Source organism: Pleurodeles waltl, chromosome 1_1 (genome assembly GCF_031143425.1).
Source record: "Pleurodeles waltl isolate 20211129_DDA chromosome 1_1, aPleWal1.hap1.20221129, whole genome shotgun sequence".
Lineage (NCBI taxonomy): Eukaryota > Metazoa > Chordata > Amphibia > Caudata > Salamandridae > Pleurodeles > Pleurodeles waltl.
The window spans coordinates 933108312-933128055 of NC_090436.1; positions in this window are offsets into that span (position 1 = coordinate 933108312).

The following is a 19744-nucleotide window of genomic DNA, read 5'->3' on the forward strand; positions in this document are numbered from 1 at the left end:
GCACCGGAGCACGAGGGGGCTGCATCCCACATGGCCATGGAGGGCCACACTACCGAATCGGAATTCACCAGTGGGACGGAGGGCGAGGGGAGCTCCACGGCGGGGACAGGAGCTGAGACCAGCGACACGGACTCATCTCCTGATGGGAGCTCCCTTGTGGTGGCAGCAACATCTGTGCACCCCCCATCTACAGGTACAGCCGCCACCCCCCCTTCCAGCACTGCCCTCCCAGCAGCACCTCAGCCTTTGCCCCGTGCCCGCTCACCCGGGAGGGTGGGCATCACCTTCGCCCCGGCACCTCAGGCCCTCTCCCTGTCACCCCTGCTGCCCTCAGTGAGGAGGCCATTGACCTCCTCAGGTCCCTCACTGTTGGGCAGTCCACCATTTTGAATGCCATCCAGGGTGTAGAAAGGCAGTTGCAACAAACAAATGCATTCCTGGAGGGCATTCATTCTGGTCAGGCGGCCCTTCAGCAAGCTTTTCAGACTCTGGCCTCAGCACTGATGGCAGCCATAGTCCCTGTGTCTAGCCTCCCCCCTCCAACTTCCTCCACCCAGACCCAATCCCTTGCAACCCAGCCTCTCCCAAGCACACCTCTAGACCAACATGCACACACGTCAACACACAAGGGAAGCTCAGGCAAACATAAGCACCACGCATCCTACAGGCACTCACGCAAGCATCACACACATGCAGACACACCAACATCCACTGCCTCCACTGTGTCCCCCTCCTCCTCCTCTCCCTCCTCCATCCCAGTCTCGTCTACACTCACACCTGCATGCACTACCTCTACAGCCACTACTACCATCACCAACACACCCACCACTACATCCCGCTCACGTGCATTCACCACCCCCACTACCATTCACACGTCCCCTGTGTCCTCTCCCAGTGTGTCTGTGACGCCCCCTCCCAAGATACACAAACGCAGGCACACACCCACCCAACAGCCATCCACCTCACGACAGCTTTCAGCGCATGCACCTTCACCCAAAGACAGCAAACAAACACCTCCTACAACCACAACCTCTTCCTCCACTCCCAAACCCCCTCCAGCTACCCGTCCCAGTGTCTCCAAAAAACTTTTCCTGTCCAACCTTGACCTCTTTCCCACACCTCCCCCACCCCGTCCGTCTCCTAGGTCCCGAACTAGCACCTCAGCCACAACATCTCCGGGACCAGTGGTGCCTGTAGTCACCGGAATCTGGATTGCACCGGCCACCAGGGCAGCCAGTGTGGCACGGAGCCACAGCACAGACAGTCCCCCACCTGTGAAGCATCAGAAGTTGGCCAGTGGCCGGTGAGAGAGGGGGAAGACTCAAGCCATCAAAGCCGCTCCCAGGGGTCCCGGTGGGAGTGTGGAGTCAGCTGCAACACCTTCCAAGGTGGGGAAGGGCCACAAGAAACCAGGAAAGTCTTGGAAGAGCAGCACGGCGGAAGAGACCGCCATCATCCCCGCTGCCCAGGAGGCCACAGCCGTCATCCCCGCTGACACAGAGAGGACCGCCAGCACAAGCCCCGCTGGGCTAGAGAGGACCGCCATCACAAGCCCCGTTGGGACAGAGAGGACCGCCAGCACAAGCCCCGCTGGGCTAGAGAGCACCGCCAGCACAAGCCCAGCTGGGACAGAGAGGACCGCCAGCACAAGCCCCGCTGGGACAGAGAGGACCGCCAGCACAAGCCCCGCTGGGATAGAGAGGACCACCAGCACAAGCCCCGCTGGGACAGAGAGGACCGCCAGCACAAGCCCCGCTGGGACAGAGAGGACCACCAGCACAAGCCCCGCTGGGATAGAGAAGACCGCCAGCACAAGCCCCGCTGGGAAAGAGAGGACCGCCAGCACAAGCCCCGCTGGGACAGAGAGGACCGCCAGCACAAGCCCCGCTGGGCTAGAGAGGACCGCCAGCACAAGCCCCGCTGGGACAGAGAGGACTGCCAGCACAAGCCCTGCTGGGCCATGAAGTACCGCCAGTAGCTGAGTCACTGCAAAGGAGCCCGCCGCTCCAAGCACCGCTGAACAGAGAAACGTCGTCTCAAGCATCGCTGAACAGGGCACCGCCATCTCATGCACCGCTGAACAGGGCACCGCCGTCCCAAGCACCGCTGAACAGGGCACCGCCGTTTAAAGCACCGCTGAACAGGGTACCGCCGTCTCAAGCACCGCTGAACAGGGCACCGCCGTCTCAAGCACCGCTGAACAGGGCACCGCCGTCTCAAGTAACGCTGAACAGGGCACCGCCGTCTCAAGCACCGCTGGCCCATGAGTGCCAAGGGCACTGACGCTACTGAGTCAGTCACGGGCAGAATGAAGCACTCTGGGCACCATGCCCCCTCCAGAACCAGTGGAGAGATCCATCCACTACAGGTGTCCTTAGCAGGATGAAGCACTCTGGGCACAATGCCCCCTCCAGAACCAGTGGAGAGATCCATCCATTACCTCTGTCCTTAGCAGGATGAAGCACTCTGGGCACAATGCCCCCTCCAGATCCAGTGGAGACTGTTATCCACTTGAGAGACTGTGGTTTTGCACTCCCCAGGATTGAACAGTGGGCAACCCACCCACTGTATAGACTTGAGAGACTGTGGCTTTGCACTCCCCAGGATTAAACAGTTGGCAAACCACCCACTGGAGAGACTTGTGAGACTGTGGTTTTGCACTCCCCAGGATTGAACAGTGGGCAACCCACCCACTGTATAGACTTGAGAGACTGTGGCTTTGCACTCCCCAGGATTGAACAGTGGGCAAACCACCCACTGTATGGACTTGAGAGACTGTGGCTTTGCACTCCCCAGGATGTAACAGTGGGCAACCCACCCACTGTAGAGACTTGAGAGACTGTGGCTTTGCACTCCCCAGGATGGAACAGTGGGCATGTGGCCCCATGGTGGATTTGGCGTCGTGCACTCAACCAGCTGAGGTGCCCCCCCTTTCCCTCCCCCTGAGGTGCCTGTTAACTTGCTCTCTGATGCCCCTGCAGTGTTCTCTCCGTCATGGTCGGGGATCTTGTGTGGGCCTCGCCCATACCGTGTGGGCCCAGTGTTCCACGGACTTAATTGGAGCACTAACTGGACTACTATGCTTGGTATATATTTTGTTAATGGTGTATATATATATTTTTGACTACTTGCTTTTAATATATTACAATGGTTACACTCATTTTCTTTTGTCTTTGCATTCTTCCGGGGGGGGGGGTTGGGAGGTGTAACTATAATGTATCATGGTGTATTATTATTGTGTGTGTTGTCGTGGGTGAGGGTGGGGGTGGGGGTGTTGCGTGTGTGTGTGTCTGTTTTTCCCTCCCCCCTCCCCTGTGTCGTTGGTGCAGTACTCACTGTGGTCTTAGCCGCCGGCGTTCATGCTCCTCGTAGAGGAGCAGGAAGACTATCGCAGGGAGAATTTGGAGTTCCGGCTCCATGGTGTCCTAGTTCCTTGTGGGGTGTGTAGAGGTGAGCGTTTTCCCTTTGGAATCCTGTTTCCGCCGTGTTTTTATCCGCGGTGAATCCGCCCCGGAAAAGGTGGCAGATTGGTAGGTTGTGATACTGTGGGCGGTACTTTGTCCTCCGCCTGTTTGTTGGCGGTGACCGCCGCGCTGTTTGTTTGTACCGCCGTGGCGGTCGGAGTGTTAAAGTGGCTGTCTTTGTTGGCGTTTTCCGCCACAGTCGTAATTGCTCATTTTTTACCGCTGGACTGGTGGCGGTCTTACCGCTGCTTTAACACCGAACGCCAGGGTTGTAATGAGGGCCAGAGTATTTTACTACTGTTTTTGGGCTCTTTTGGGCTGCAGTAATTTTAGAAGTGCACTTTGTGAATAGCAATGAACTTACAGGCCCTAACCCTCCATAATTCCTTCCTTATTCATCTCCAACCCCCTCCCATTTAGTAGTAGGTAAGCCCCTTTTTCCATGCTCGGCCTGATCCTTCCCACATTTACTACTGAATAGTAAACGTGTGGGAGCATCTGCCCATAGAAATGATAGGAGCAGTGTAAATTTACACTGGTGGGTTTGTGAATAGCAGTTTTAGTACTTCATTAGTACTACTGTAGTACTACTAAACATATTACAAAAGTAAGGGCCGTATTTATACTTTTTGGCGCACAACTGCGTCAAAAAATGTAACGCCGGCTAACGCCATTCCAAAGCGCCATGCGGGCGTTATTTATGGAATGGCGTTAGCCGGCGGAGCTGCCTGGTGTGCGTCAAAAAAAATGACTTACACCAGGCAGCGCCGGCGTAGAGGAAAATGGAGCTTGGGCGTCAAAAAATGGGGCAAGTCAGGCTGAGGCAAAATTTTCGCCTCAACCCGATTAGCGCCATTTTTTTTTACTCCCAATCCCCATTGAAATGACTCCTGTCTTAGCAAAGACAGGAGTCATGCCCCCTTGCCCAATGGACATGCCCAGGGGACTTATGTCCCCTGGGCATGGTCATTGGGCCTAGTGGCATGTAGGGGGGCACAAATCAGGCCCCCCTATGCCACAAAAAAAAAAAAATACTTACCTGAACTTACCTTAAGTTCCCTGGGATGGGTCCCTCCATCCTTGGGTGTCCTCCTGGGGTGGGCAAGGGTGGCAGGGGGTGTCCCTGGGGGCATGGGAGGGCACCTCTGGGCTCCTTCCGAGCCCACATGTCCCTTAACGCCTGCCCTGACCAGGCGTAAAAAAATGACGCTAAAACGGCTGGACGTCATTTTTTTTGACCCGCCCACTCCCGGGCGTCATTTTTGCCCGGGAGTGTAAATACGGCGCACATGCCTCAGAGTCATTTTTTAGACGGGAACACCTACCTTGCATATCATTAACGCAAGGTAGGTGTCCACGCAAAAAAATGACGCAAACTCCAAGATCTTTGGCGCTAGACGGGTCTAACGCCAAAGTATAAATATGGAGTTAGTTTTGCGTCAAAATTGCGTTAAAAAAAACGACGCAATTCCGGCGCAAACAGAGTATAAATATGCCCCTAAGGGCCGTATTTATACTTTTTGGTGCACAACTGCGCCAACGCAGTTGTGCGTCAAAGAATTTAACGCCGGCTAACGCCATTCCAAAGCGCCATGCGGGCGCCTTATTTATGGAATGACGTTAGTCGGCGGACCTGACTGGTGTGCGTCAAAAAAAATGACCCACACTAGGCAGCGCCGGCGTAGGGGAAAATGGAGCTTGGGCGTCAAAGAATGGGGCAAGTCGGTCTGAGGCAAAAAATCTGCCTCAACCCGATTTGCGCCATTTTTTTTTTACTCCCACCCTTCATTGCATTGACATGACTCCTGTCTTAGCAAAGACAGGAGTCATGCCCCCTTGCCCAATGGCCATGCCCAGGGGACTTCTGTCCCCTGGGCATGGTCATTGGGCATAGTGGCATGTAGGGGGGCACAAATCAGGCTCCCCTATGCCACTAAAAAAAACAAAAAAAAAACGTACCTGAACTTACCTTAAGTTCCCTGGGATGGGTCCCTCCATCCTTGGGCGACCTCCTGGGGTGGGCAAGGGTGTCAGGGGGTGTCCCTGGGGGCATGGGAGGGCACCTCTGGGCTCCTTCTGAGCCCACAGGTCTCTTAACGCCTGCCCTGACCAGGCGCAAAAAAATGACGCTAAAGCGGCTGGACGTCATTTTTTTTTACCCGCCCACTCCCGGGCGTCATTTTTGCCCGGGAGTATAAATACGGTGCACATGCCTCGGAGTCATTTTTTAGACGGGAACGCCTACCTTGCATATCATTAACGCAAGGAAGGTGTCCACGCTAAAAAATGACGCAAACTCCAAGATCTTTGGCGCTAGACGGGTCTAACGCCAAAGTATAAATATGGAGTTAGTTTCGCGTCGGATTTGCGTAAAAAAAACGACGCAATTCCGGCGCAAACAGAGTATAAATATGCCCCTAAGTGTTTGAATAGCTCCCCTGCCTTCTATTCCACAAGCTTCGCCACCTCTATATATTTCATAGCGCTAACATCATTTCACAGCAGTCATTTGTCTAATACCTCTGTATAAAATTGGAACGGTGCTCACATAGCTGACAATAACATTTAAACATATTAACCACAACGCTCTAATTGGCGTAGCCCTGTGTAGCAGACACATAATAGCTCACAAACAACATGAACAATATTATCGGTTGGTACCTGTGCAACACAGAGTTATCTTCACAACCATTCAAAAGTTCTATTTAAAACAAGCAACTAAACTAATTCCAAAAATTATTGTACTGATGACAAAGCGTTTACGGAGTACTGTGAGCTATTTAATGCTGTGAACTATGACCTTTATTTAATGAACGTTTGGCGTGGGCCCATTAAGCGGAACAAGGAAAATGATAGCCAACCAACAGACCTGATGTGGATCAAGAAGGCTACCAAAGTATGTGCTCAACCTCTGCATGGGTCCTAAACCCAATAAGGTATCTTTCAGTGTTCAGTGTTCAGTGATATATGGTTTAATTCAGCTCTATGAGATGAAAGACAAAGACCTGCATCATCACTGCCGTAAAGACGCACATTGATATCCTTTTACAGCCTGGAATTATACAGCAGGGGAGGACCAAAAGCATGTATCAGGGTTGACAGAGTTGTATGAAAAGAAAATTATATGGCCTAATTTGGCACATTTTGGGAGAGTATTACTTGTTTATTGCGTCATTTTTACGCAGGTTAAAATTTTCAGGGTACGTTTCACTTCATTAGTACCAGTTTAACACCCAAAGACGGCAAAACGCTAAAGAAAAGGACCATTCACTTTTGTGAAAAGAGTCACTCTGCACTGAAACGTTTCACCTTATTTATATTCACTTGAGTTAGAAGCATTTTTTTTTGTTAAATTCTGCTGAATATGAGGCAGATGACGGACAGTATGGCAAATACAGCAAATCCATAATTAAGCAGAAAATGGCATTGCTGTAAAATCACAGAATTCCAATGGTCCTGCTTACAGACTTATTGAGACATTGCTTAACAAGTTGCCTTGACTAAACGGGCTGAATGCAAATTAACAACTAATCTTGACACTGCCGGTACACAAATCTTGAGGTGAGTCATCACCCTCACATTCATCCTCTGCCAATGCTCAACTTCCCGGTCTCGCATAACTCGATTGCCCCAGGAGAGACTTTCAAAAAGCTCTCTTCTATACCTGTATATGTATGTTGTGTTAGGACATGAGGTCTTACCAGACAGCGAAAGCTAGACCAAAAATATAACTGTTTGTTAAGCACATTCATTAAAGACAGAAGAACATGTACCTTTACAGAATAATTAAAATTGTACATTAGAATTGTCTGAAGGCCGAATTAGACCTGCAATTTCACTGAAAGATCCTTCTCTGATCATTCATAGTAAAAATGATCAGAAATGAAACTATAAATATTATGGTTCAAATCTCTTGGTTGGTGATTAAATGTAAATGTCCAAGGGAAAACACAAACAAGGGTGTCACAGTGCCTGCTGTATAATAACTCTGTGATTAAACAAACTAAAAAGGAAAATACTAAAAAAGAAAATAACCCTCGCCCTTCCACCCCTCAGGGACACTATTGCAGCTACATCTGTCCTTGACAGTTCTGAGTGGGCCAAGTAATGTTTGTTTCCCACCCCACACGCCCCACCACTGCACAACTAGGAGCTGTCCTCTGCCGAGAGGCGAAGGAGTCTCAGATATTTAGGGCAAGTCAATTCTCGAAATTCCCTAGTGAGGAGATACAGAAATGGGCTCCACAACTCTCTAAATGAGTCCTCCTGGTTTTTAAGAACTGAAGTGATCTTAGTGCGTGCCATAATCTGTGTAGCCCTCCTGACTGTGCTGGAAGTGTAGAGGTACTCCAGTGGCTAGAATATTATATAAGGCCGCCCCTAGGGCCAATCCAAAATGGCTACACCTGAGGGACTTGAGTGGGAATGTTAAGGGATTCGGGAGTCTCAGTATGACATATACAGGGAAACGCATGTAAGTGGGTGTTAATGTTGTTCAATGTTCCCTTCCAGTATCAGGTAAGCTTTGGACATTCCAATAGAACGTTCAGAAATATGTCTTGAGCACCATAGTCTTCAACAATTGGGACTTCTAGTGGGGTCGCTCTTGTGGAGACGAACGAGAGTGAGATACAAATAGATCACGATTTTTAAATCTGTCTCTATACTGGTGGAATTACTGGCCATGTGGTGCACTCTATAATAGACTGCCTCCCACTCCTGGTGCAACAATGTGTTTCTAAGTTCTGCCTCACAGTAAGCCTGGCTTGGTACCTTGGGGAGAATCGTTGCAAAAAATCATATAGGTCAGAGATCAGGCGTTTATCAGTTTCCTTCAGGAACAGCCATTGTTAGTATTCCATAAGGGGTCTTTGGGCTCCATGTTATGTACTACTTCCACTTGTTCAGAACGTTAATCAACTACAAAATGTTAATCTTCTTTATTAAAGTTCACAGCGCAAACAGGAAACAGGTCTGAACGGTAACCGTCACTCCTATCCAATCGCACTCTACATTCTCATGAGCCCTACTTCGTCACAGAACCATGCCACGTCACCCACTTGAAATTCTAATAACTAAGCAACACAACACTCCATCTTGTGGCTTGGGGTGTGTAAGCTAGTGTTTGACTTGGGGATAGTGCATTCTCTCTGTATCTGGGAGTTCTCTGTCTTCTCTTAAACTCGTGAATGAGAGCAGTCCCTATTTCTCAAATAGGTGTCCTATAGATCAACATTCAGGGGCCAGCCAGAAATAAAATGCACCCTGGTCTAGGCCAGTTGTGAAATCTGGGTTTCCTACTATAGATGTCAGAAGAGAGGGAAAGGTGGTGTGGCCTCTGTGCTGTGCTACCTGGTACCAGACCTTCAAGGTTGCCCAGGTGACAGGCGAGGAGTTCAAGCCCCATTGCCTGTGCTGATGTGGAAGGAAAGGGATCTTCCAGAGGGAGGAGCCTGTGATTGCTCTGTCCATAAACAACCACCGTTTGTCAGATTCCCCTCAGGACCACTCCTCCACATAGTGAAGTTGAGCTGCCCTGTAGTATTGTTGGATGTCAGGAGTACTGAGCCCCCCTTTCTGCGGAAGTTTATATGCTAGGGACCGGCACACTTGTGGTTTCTTCTTGGCCCAGAGAAAATGGTTTATTTTACACTCTATGGTTTGGGGCTTCTCAGGTGGGGGTGCAGCCGACAAGGCCTGGAACAGGTAGAGAGACTTAGGAAGCAAATACATTGTTATAGCTGCTATTTTACCAAGCCAGGAGATGTGGCACAGTTTCCAACATGCTAGTTCCCTTCTGATGCTCTGCAGAAGGGTCTGGTAGTTCAGTATTGATGACTTCAGGATAGTCGGGGCTAGCTGAATACCCAGGTATGGTATAGAGTGACTGTCATTGTATCGGATATTGGTGTGCCAGAAGTGCCAAAGTTTCCTGGGGAAGTGAAAAGTTGAGGGCCTTGGACTTAGGGATGTTTATCCAGAAGGCTGATACTTCCCCAAAAGCCTCGATCTCATGAAAGGAGGCAGGGAGGGCCTTTTGCAGGTCTTCTAGTGCAGCTATAAAATAGTCTGCGTAAAGCGCTATGGTGTATTAATTCCCAGCGAAGAAGACCCCGGTAATGTTATGAATATTATTACATCTGAGTTGCCTCTTCCCAAATACTTTTCATCCCATAATTTCAGAATGATTTAGCATCTTCAATGCGTGTATCTGGCCTAAAAATTATTACTCCCAGGCCCCTCCTGTCCTTGTCCCATTCATTACAATTGGATTTATATACTATCTCCCAGACAGAAAAAAGAACAAAAGCCCCACCCCCTCCAACCGAGAGAACCTAGGGCCATATTTATGGCTGCCTTGCACCGTTCCAACGCCACATTAGTGCCATTTTTTTTAGGCTAATGTGGCATTGAAAGGGGAAAAACCCCTTGTGCCACATTATGCCTGCGCCAGGCATAATGTATGCATGGGGGGCATTCTGGTGCTAGGGCACAAAAAATGGCACAAAGGAATCCATGAGATTACTTTACGCCATTTTTATTGGCATTTTTAATGCCTGCTAAGTGCAGGTGATAAAAACAGGCTCCCTTTGATTACAATGGGCCTCTGGGTGCTTTGCAGGATTAGCTTCATAATTTTTTACGCTAATCCTCCAAAGCGCCGGACTAGCATAAAAATCATGATGCTAGTCTCTCTAACTACTGCCATGGTGCACCGTGTTTTAAATATGGTGCTACCAGGGTGGCAAAAGGGGACGCTCAGGGGCACAGGAAAAGTGGCGTTGCACTATGTGCAGCATCACTTTTTATAACACTGCCCCTTAATGCATACTTACCCAGCATTTGTTCTGTTCTTTTTTTGTTTGCTGACAGACTGGGACGAGGATTGCTGTCAGCTGCTCCTGCAGAGCTGGAATGGTGATGTTAGTGCTTAAGCCATCATGACATTGGGACAGCAGCTGGTTGTTGACATGTCTCCCTGACTGCTGGGCTTGCAATGAGATGAGTGTGTGGCGGATTGGCTCCGGGACTGTTTTTGGCATGGATCCTGCTGTGTAGATTGCTGTCTTCATGCACGGTTGTTCTTCCGCAGTTGGTCCTGCACAGTGGGCTGCGTGTCTCCTTGGCTACCGGTCACGCTCAAGGAAGTGTGTAGCTGGGCTGCACTGCCTAGGGTTGCCTTACTTCCTTTTGGACATGTATCTTTTTGCACACGTGCACCAGAGTGCATGCCTGTACAATGCGGGTGTTTCTTCGACCTGAGCCTGTGATTGGATGCCTGCTTATGCTGACACCAGGGGGTGAGTACCGCATAGCAGTTTCTTTTGGAGCTGGCTGTTGGAGCAGAACTATGTCAATTTGTTTACATGGCAATGTGTCAGTCTCGCAATTGCAGATTCAATCCTCAGAGTGGGCATTAGTTTGTTCCTTCAGCTGGGAACATGAGTTTCTGGCATTATGCTGAGTGCTTAGATGGGTGACCTTGGGGAAGCACTTTTGAAAGAGGAAGCATGTGGCACCCCTAACTTCGGGAACCACTTCTGAAGCACTCCTCTTGCTCTTGGGTGCTCTGGTAAGAAATAAAAAAGATAAAAAAATAGATTATTGGTACAGTTAATTGTACCAAAAATGTTTTGGCAGGCAAAGGCAAATGGAGTAACACTGTACTACAACAATATCTACAGAAAATGACTTACCCCTTGTTGCGGTTGTTGGGCCCTCAACTGCCCATCAAACTTCGGGTAAGTCACTGCAAGGATGTGGGCATTAGGGGGGTCAGGGTGTGGCACACCACCCTGGTTCACTGGGAGGACTACCCTACTTGGCTCTCAGCTGGCTTTCTTGTTTACACCTGTTTAATCCTTGCACATACTCATACTCACAGCTACATTGACTTCCTGCCTAAACTCCCAAGAGTCAGAACCCATGGTCTACATCACATACAATGGCACAAATACACAATATGTGCTAGAATCCCAAGTGACAGTATACCACAAGACCACATCAGTCCATCTACATTTTCCCTCGACATCACTTTCATTTCAACATTGGCTGTATGTTGTCAGTCATCCTACTGGTACACTGTCTACTGGCCAGTGGTAGTCAGTGGCCTGTAATTGTGTGATGAAATACGGTTTGTGTATTACATGGACACACATTACAGCTTCTACTTACAAGTAACTTAACAATGCCGTGCACAGATAGTTCAGACACTAGTCACAAAAATCTGTCCCAGCTACATCATTCTGTCAACTCCAATCACATCACTACCCACATTACCAAAAAGGAACCAGATAGCCAGTGAATCAGAAGAGGTTACTAAGTCAGACATTCCCCAATCAGACATGTACCTGTTCCTCTGGGGTCCCAAAGAATTGGCTGTACAGGGGCAGAATCTCCCTGCAAGGAGCTCCAGCTTTTCTGGGGAGAAGACAGGGGCCGATTCACATGCTATGCCTGGCATCCTGGCTCACAGAGGTCAGTATCAGCATCAACAATAAGGAGGTCTTGATAGCTGTAATGTTAGGAGGCAAGTGAGTGTTTTTCGCATTGTGGTGTACAACTACACAGTGGACGTGATTGGTTATAGGAAGTGATACAGCCATTGGCTTTTGTGCGTAGCCGTCACACACATTAGCCTATGGGAGTGCCCATTCTGGAGGCTACCATCTACTATGCAGTCCACTTCTGCTGACGGCCATCGGGTAGCCAATGTCTTGATGACAATGTCAGGTAGCCACCATTTTAAGGTGCGAAGTTGCACATTTTTCAACTGTGCATCAACTGTGCATCACCAGCACCCTAAATAGAGGCTAGTAAATTTCTAAATGTCACATATGAGTGACACTTTTCTTGTAAAGATATGATACAATAAAATGTGGACATGGACTCTGTTTGACAACAAAAGTGCTGAGAGGGAAGTATTACCTTTGTAATACAGTTCAAATGTATTAATTGCACATAATGACAAAACCAGCTCCAAAAGCTTTTATTCAAATTGTTGAAGTCCAAATATTTGATGTCACTGTGTGTACATGTATTACCCAGTGACATTTCTACTGTTACCAAGAAGTCAAATGCATTTTGCCATCAAAGGTATAGTGTGACCATTTTATCTGATCTTTTCTTTTCCATACATACAGATGTCAGAACCTAGCCATGCATCGGAGGCAACAGCCTCAGGTGTTATGGCCCTTTCCAGACCTTGACACCATGGAGAAAAGGGATGTCATCAAGCAATATTGTCTAAATAGGCAAACTATCCTGGATTTGTGTCAGCAGTTGGAGCCTGATTTCCTGCCTCACAATATGAATCCAGCAGTCATAACACCAATAGCAAAACTCATGACAGTACTCAATTTTGTAGCCACTGCTACCTTTCAATATACTGTGGCAGTGTCTGGGGACATGTCCCAACCAACTTTCAGTGGTATGCTACAAGACGTCCTTGTTTCTTTGATGAAAAATATCAACAGCTACATCCATTTCCCATATCCAGAAGATTTGGCCACCGTGAAGGGAGAGTGTTATGCTTCGGGTGGAATACAACATGTGGTTGGAGCAATAGATGGCGCGCATGTTGACTTAGTGCCACCACACAACAAAGAACAGGTCTACCGCAATCGGAAGAACTTCCGCTCCATCAATGTGAAAGTTGTCTGCTTGCCAGATTAATGCATCTTAAGTATGTGTTCCTTCTTCTCTGGGTCAACACATGATGCACTCATACTATGAAAAAGCAATATACCCATGCAGATGTCACAACTTAAACCAGAGAGGGCCTGGTTTGTTGGTAAGTAAAATCTGACTTATTGATCTTTTGCCTGTATCCAAGTTTAGGATAGAACAATGGCTTGCTATGTCAGTTATCTGTTGATGTGTTGCTTCTGTGTAGGAGACTCAGCATATTCTAACTGACCGTGGTTGTTGGCACTGCTGAGGAATCCAACAACACCAGGAAAAGTCCACTTCAATGAGGCCCATGGAAGAACACGGATGCCACTGCTTTTGGGCTCCTGGAGGCTAGGTTTAGGTGCCTGGACAAGACTAGTGGAGCCTTCCTCTACTCATCCAATGAGGAGTGCTAAATCACAGTTGTCTGCTGCATTCTCTATAACATAGCCCCAGGGAGAGACATCTCTATAAATGCAAAGGAGGGAGACCGTGATGAGTCCCAGGGTGAGGATGTTGAATTGTCTAATAAAGATGACAGTGGTGAGAAAGAAGGAGTTGACTTACATCAAGATGTGATTGCCCACTTCTTCACCTGAGTGTAAATTTACATTTACATATTTTAAGCTCCAATGTCAGTAGAACTTGGGACCTAGGGAATATATCTGGGTGTTAAAGTAATTTGTTAGGAATGGTCAGTGCAGGAAAGTTCAAGGGAAAGATGTTAGTGACTCAGAGCTTTCCTACATTGGGTAATGTGGTCATTGACATAGATGAAATATGCCTGTACTAAGTATGCGCATCATCAGGACTTGTCAATTGAGTTCAATTTTACATGTGGTAAAATTTATTTTCTATTTTTAATCAGCTTCAGGGTCCTTCACCATGTCATCCTCATTTGGACATTTCAGGGTTGTGACATTTCCTGTGATATGTTGCTGTTTGGAAGTACAAAGTGAACATGTATTGATCCTGGGACAGACAGCCACTTGGTATGGACAAATCTTTTCCAGAGACAACTTGCACTCTGATACTATGGAAGTTCAGAAGATTGTATCAGACCTGTTTTCTGTATGATGCTGTCATCAAGGCAATATGTGCAACTTGAGTTGCTCAAACCACTTGTGCATGTTGAGCCCAGACATTCTGTTCTTCCTTCATGTTGGCTAAATCTTCAATTTGTGGACAGTGGAGGTAGCTGTTAATGTGTTTCATCGTAGGCAATAGAACATTTTGCTAGCACACCACTGAATGGGGAATGTGTAATTGCACAAGATACTGCCACAGTGTCCTGTACTGGTCACATGGCCTCAAATGTTGTCACTGCCATGATGTGGACTATTGGTGTTATTGAGTTAGGATTCCTATTGTGAGGGAAGGATGTATGGCTCCAACTGAGGTTATGCATCAGTAATAGTTTGCCTATTTAATTTGTTCTCATTGCATACTTCCTTTAATTCATGATTTCAAGGTTGCGGAGCATATAACTGTGAATGGCACAGACTGTTGGGGTTAGGACTGGTTTTTGTAACCCATATTCCTTTTCTACAAGAACCTGTTGCCCACATGTGTATAATGCACATACATTCTGAGTTGAGTTTGCTTTCTTTGAATACATCGGTTAATACTTTAACCTCTTTGTAATTGCAACGGAATGTTCTAAAGATTCTTGTACTCTGTGTCCATTAATATACATTATCATAAAATGTAAAACAAGAGTGAGGTGTATTATCAAAAGATGAAATAAATAAGAAAGAGTCTATCATGATGGATGAAACCATGGTAGTAGAGCCAAAAAACATTTGTAGTCCAATATCCAAAATACAACTGTCCTCAGAAAATGTAAATGTGTCCATGAAATAGTCCACAGAGTGAATGGTAGGCATGAAATTAGGTTCTGTGTTTCTTGGTGGTGGTGTTGATCCTCCTGCCGTCCTCTCTGGGGAAGAGGGGAAGCAGAGGTGCATGGAATAGGGCGATAGGAGCAGGCTCCTCGTATGGATGGGCCCCTCTGACTGTTGCTGGCAGTGGTGTACTTTGTCCAGATGCGGAGGGATCACAGACAGGGGTGGATGGTACAGGGAAAGCCTTCTACATATGGTAGTAAATGTTAAAAAGCACCCCAGTAAGGTAGCTCATTTTTTCATTGTGGGTCGGTAGTTCCAAGATGTATTCCCTCTGCACCTTCTTGATTTCCCCAGAGCTCAGTTATAACCTGACCCATCATGTCTTGGGACTGTTGGACTGGTCAATGGTGGTGTGGCTAACAAAATCTCTAGTGGCCTCCCTTGGCTGCACTGAGATTCCCTCCGACAAGCCCTTACCCCACTAACCTCTAGGGGCCTGGAGGAAGTGTACCCCGTACCACTGGGTCCTGGCAGAACTGGAGGCTGTATTGTTGGTGTCTCAACAGAAGCCATGACTGGGGGCACAGGATTGGTGTGTAGGTCCTTGGTGCATAGGAAGCAGAGGTGTCCTCACACTGAAATGTTGTTGCAGCTCTGGTGGGAGGTGTAGATGTGGACTGAGTTTGACTCACTGGAACTGTCTGGCCAGACAGACCAGATGGACCAGCTGGCTCGTGGCCATTCTGACTTGCAGCTTTGGAGTCCTCACTGAAGGCTTGCTCCTGGGCTGGAGTGGAGGTGTCTTTGCTGGCAGAAAGGCGGTGCACTCGACCGGGTGTTTGGACCTGTGAGGGACACAGAATGTATGTAATTAAAATATAGTTTGTGCATTTCCTGTCTCTTTCTCTACAAAAGGTCCAAACTAAAAACAACACAGAGAGTGATAGACTGATTAGGAATTTGTGTTATTTTCATTATTTTGTCTATGCATCCTGATTTACACAGATGAGAACTCCAGTGCTGACCTCGTAAAGATGTACTGAACTGCCAAAGATTTATGTCTGATTTGTAGGTTATATGTGACAGGCATTAAACACAACACAGTTGTGAGTAGATTAGAGTACTGGACCATACCAAAGCCTAGCAGGTTGCAATACATTGAATACAAAGTGGTTCATAACCAATCAAATCAATCAATCAATAACTTTTAAAGTGAGATTAATCACCCGTGGGGTCTCAAGACACAGTTGCAGAAGTGCTGCACACTTGAAAAGCCAAGTCTTGAGATCCTTCCTGAACTGCTTCACCTAGGTGGCCTGTCAGAGGTTGAGTTGGTGTTCCATGTCCAGGCTGAGAGATAAGAGAAGGATGCACAATAAACTGTAATTGGTCCTTATATTGACAGTGACATTTGACTTGTGTGTGGCTACAAATTTTTCTCAGCATGCAATCACACATTTTTGGATATCTTGGTTTTTAAAGACAATGAATGATGTAAGAATTTTCATCAATTCAATGTAGTATGAGCAGATGTCAATATGGTTGAGTTACACAAGAAGTGATATTTTACTCCATAACATGACATGGTGATTGTCAAATTCATTAGGTTATGAAATGCGTGTGTACATTTGGAAGTAAAGGATGGTGGAACAGCATTACATTATATTACTGTTTTTCAAATCTAAAAACAGAGCATCATGATAGTAACTATGAGAAAATACCACTTAGAATCACCATATTTCATGTGAAAATGGATGTAGTTTTGGACCTATTTTTGGAAGCACAACAACATACGTTAATGGCCATTAATGGGTAGAGCATATGTAAAGGATGATTCATGCGGACCTACACACAATCTGACTATACATATTGCATTATGTTAGAAGGAGAGCTACAACCATGCTGCTAGTAATTTGAATGACACAACATATTTTGTTAATTCATAATTAACTATATCTGTGTTACTGAGGTTGTTGCAGCTTTTGAAACATCTAACTTAAAGACAAGACTCCATTAGTGATCAGAGAGTCATACATAGGTATGGCTTACCAATCTGCACTACACCAGGGATTCCAGTCAAGCCTTCAGGATATGGGATGTACAAGACCTTCTCCTCTAAGAGAAAGATGTGATGCTTGGAGGCCAGTGAATGAATTTTCCCCCAAAAGTCATTCCATCTCTTCCTAATGTCCTCCAGTGCGCACCGGCTGTTAGCTACAACATTCATTCTGTCAGCTGTTCTGGTCCACATTTGCCTTTTCTGGGAAATGGTAGTATTTTGGACTTGAGCTCCAAATAATTGTGGCTCTACTCTAATGATTTAATACAACTTGACAAACAGTTCTCCCTCTGTGAAACAAGGATTTCTCCGCCCTGCTATTGTGAATTTTTGCTAAACAAATCTAGTGCTCAAAAATGAAGGGTGCCAAAATAAGTTCAATTTAACAAAAAACAGAGGAATAGGAAAACAGAAAAAAATCTGTCTCCTGTGATGAGAAATCTGGTGCCTGTCTGGTCTGCTACCCTGTGATGCCAAAGGATCATGGTCTGAAATGGAGTGTGTTTTATAGTGTTTTTTGCAGGTGTTCACAATTGTCCAATGTGCCGCTGTCAAGATGGTGGCTGAGTGCTAATCATCAGCATTGGACACCGCCACATCAGCAGAGGGATGCAGTAATGTCTGTTCTGGCAGTCTTTGGCTAACTGCAATACATATTAAAACATCAGGTGGGATATTGCTGACCTAACAATCTTTTCAGGCCCGCATTGAAGAAGCTTGATTGTGGTACCGCAAAGATCTAGATCTGGCCCTTAGTCACTGTATAGATACATGACACTGAACAATGTATGTTCCAGCATGCTTGAAAGTAGAAGACAGCAGGCACCAGAGTGGGTGCCTGCTTGTGCCCTGGGGGCGCTCCACAGAGTGCGCTTTGCCCTGGGGGCACTGTAGGAGCGCCCTTGCTCCTTCTTTGGTCTTACTCGTACCCCGGGGGCACATCCATAAGCGCGCTTTCGACGCGCTCGGTTTTTGAAAATGCCCGGGTCGCGGCAGTGATCTCGGCGGGGACAATGCTCTTTTCCAATCGCGCAACAATGTTTGGCTACAGCGCTTCCCAGTGCCAGAACTCCTCCATGAAAGCGCTTTCCAGGTGCTTGATGCGAATTACAGCAGAGTGCTCCTCCCAGTGCTCTCACAAATTTCAGCGAAGCGCTTTCCAGGTGCTAGGAGGTAGAATGAAGCACTCCTCATGCTTTAGATCATTGCAGGGGTCGGGGGTACACCACCCTGCCCCTAGGGGACAAAGTTCCATGGGTCACAGGGCGGTACAGCCCAGCAGCAGGCCAGCTCAAGGTGGATGCAGGCGAGTGGCAGTCCCTTACAGTGACCAAGCAGGTCACAGGTCAGCACAGCAGCAGCAGTCCATGGCGGTTCCTGGTGAGTCCCTCCAGCAGTCTGTGTCCAGTTCCAGGTAAGTTCTAAAATGTCTCCAAATTGTGGGAAAAACTCACAGTGTGTTACAAAGGAAGGGGAGAGGAGGTTCCAACCAGTTACAACTGGTCCTGGGAGTGCCCCCTCTATCCTCCAGCACAGACTCCAAACATCATTTGAGGTAAACGACCCTATTGTGTGAGGCTAGGGCACAGCCTTTACAAATGCAGGTGTGCCCCGCCTCTCCCTTCTATCCTAGGAGGACTATTCAGCATGCAGATGCACCGATGTGACACCTCCACCCTCCCTGTGTACAGTATGCACAAAGCCCAACTGTCACTCTGACCAGAGTCAAGCTGCAAAACACCAGAGTCATTAGCACAGAGAAATGCTCACTTTCTAGAAATGGCATTTCTGTAACAGTAATAAAAAATCCACTTACACCATTTGTTACCACCATTACAACCATACCAAACATGCCTACGCTACCCCTCATAAATCAGTCAATTCCCTTAACACATAAGGCAGGGCATTTCTACTGCAATCCCGGAGGCAGCACTCACAGCAGTGAGACACCAAGTTAGCCTGTTTGTCACTAGCAGGACAGGCCACCTAACCTGGCACATGTCCTGCCTTCTACATACATAGCACCCTGCCCATAGGGCTTGCTAGGGCCTACCTTAGGGTGACTTACATGTAGTAAAAGGGGAGTTCTGGGCCTAGCAAGTAAATTTAGATGCCAGGTCCCTGTGGCAGAAAACTGCGCACACAGGCTTTGGGCTAGCAGGCCGGAGACAGGTTTGAAAGGCTACTTCAGTGGGTGGGTCAAGCAGCGCTGCAGGCCCACTAGTAGCATTTAATTTACAGGCCCTGGGTATAAAGGTACCACTGTACAAGGGACTTATAGATAAATGAAATATGCCAAGTAGGTATAAGCTAATCATACCAACTTTAGATAGGAGATTACCTGCACTTAAGCACTGATCAGCAGTGATAAAGTGCTCAGAGTAAGGAGGCAAAAAGTCACAGGATGAACCTGCTACAAGGGCCAGGTCCAACACATGCAGTATATTGCACCCAGGCTTAGGACTGGAAGGCCTGCCACAGGGGTGACTTATCTATATTGCATGCAGTGTGTAGTAAACAGGGCACACAGGCAGTGTCCCATGTCAAGTTTGCATTTTAGGATTGCACCAGGACACTGAGCCTACAATGTCAGTGCTGGGTGCATCTGGATGCATGGCCCTAAAGGGTGGCACAATCAGCGCTGCTGCCCTCATGAGATACCCTTACTACCCTATGCCCCGGGTACCTAAGTAACATTTACT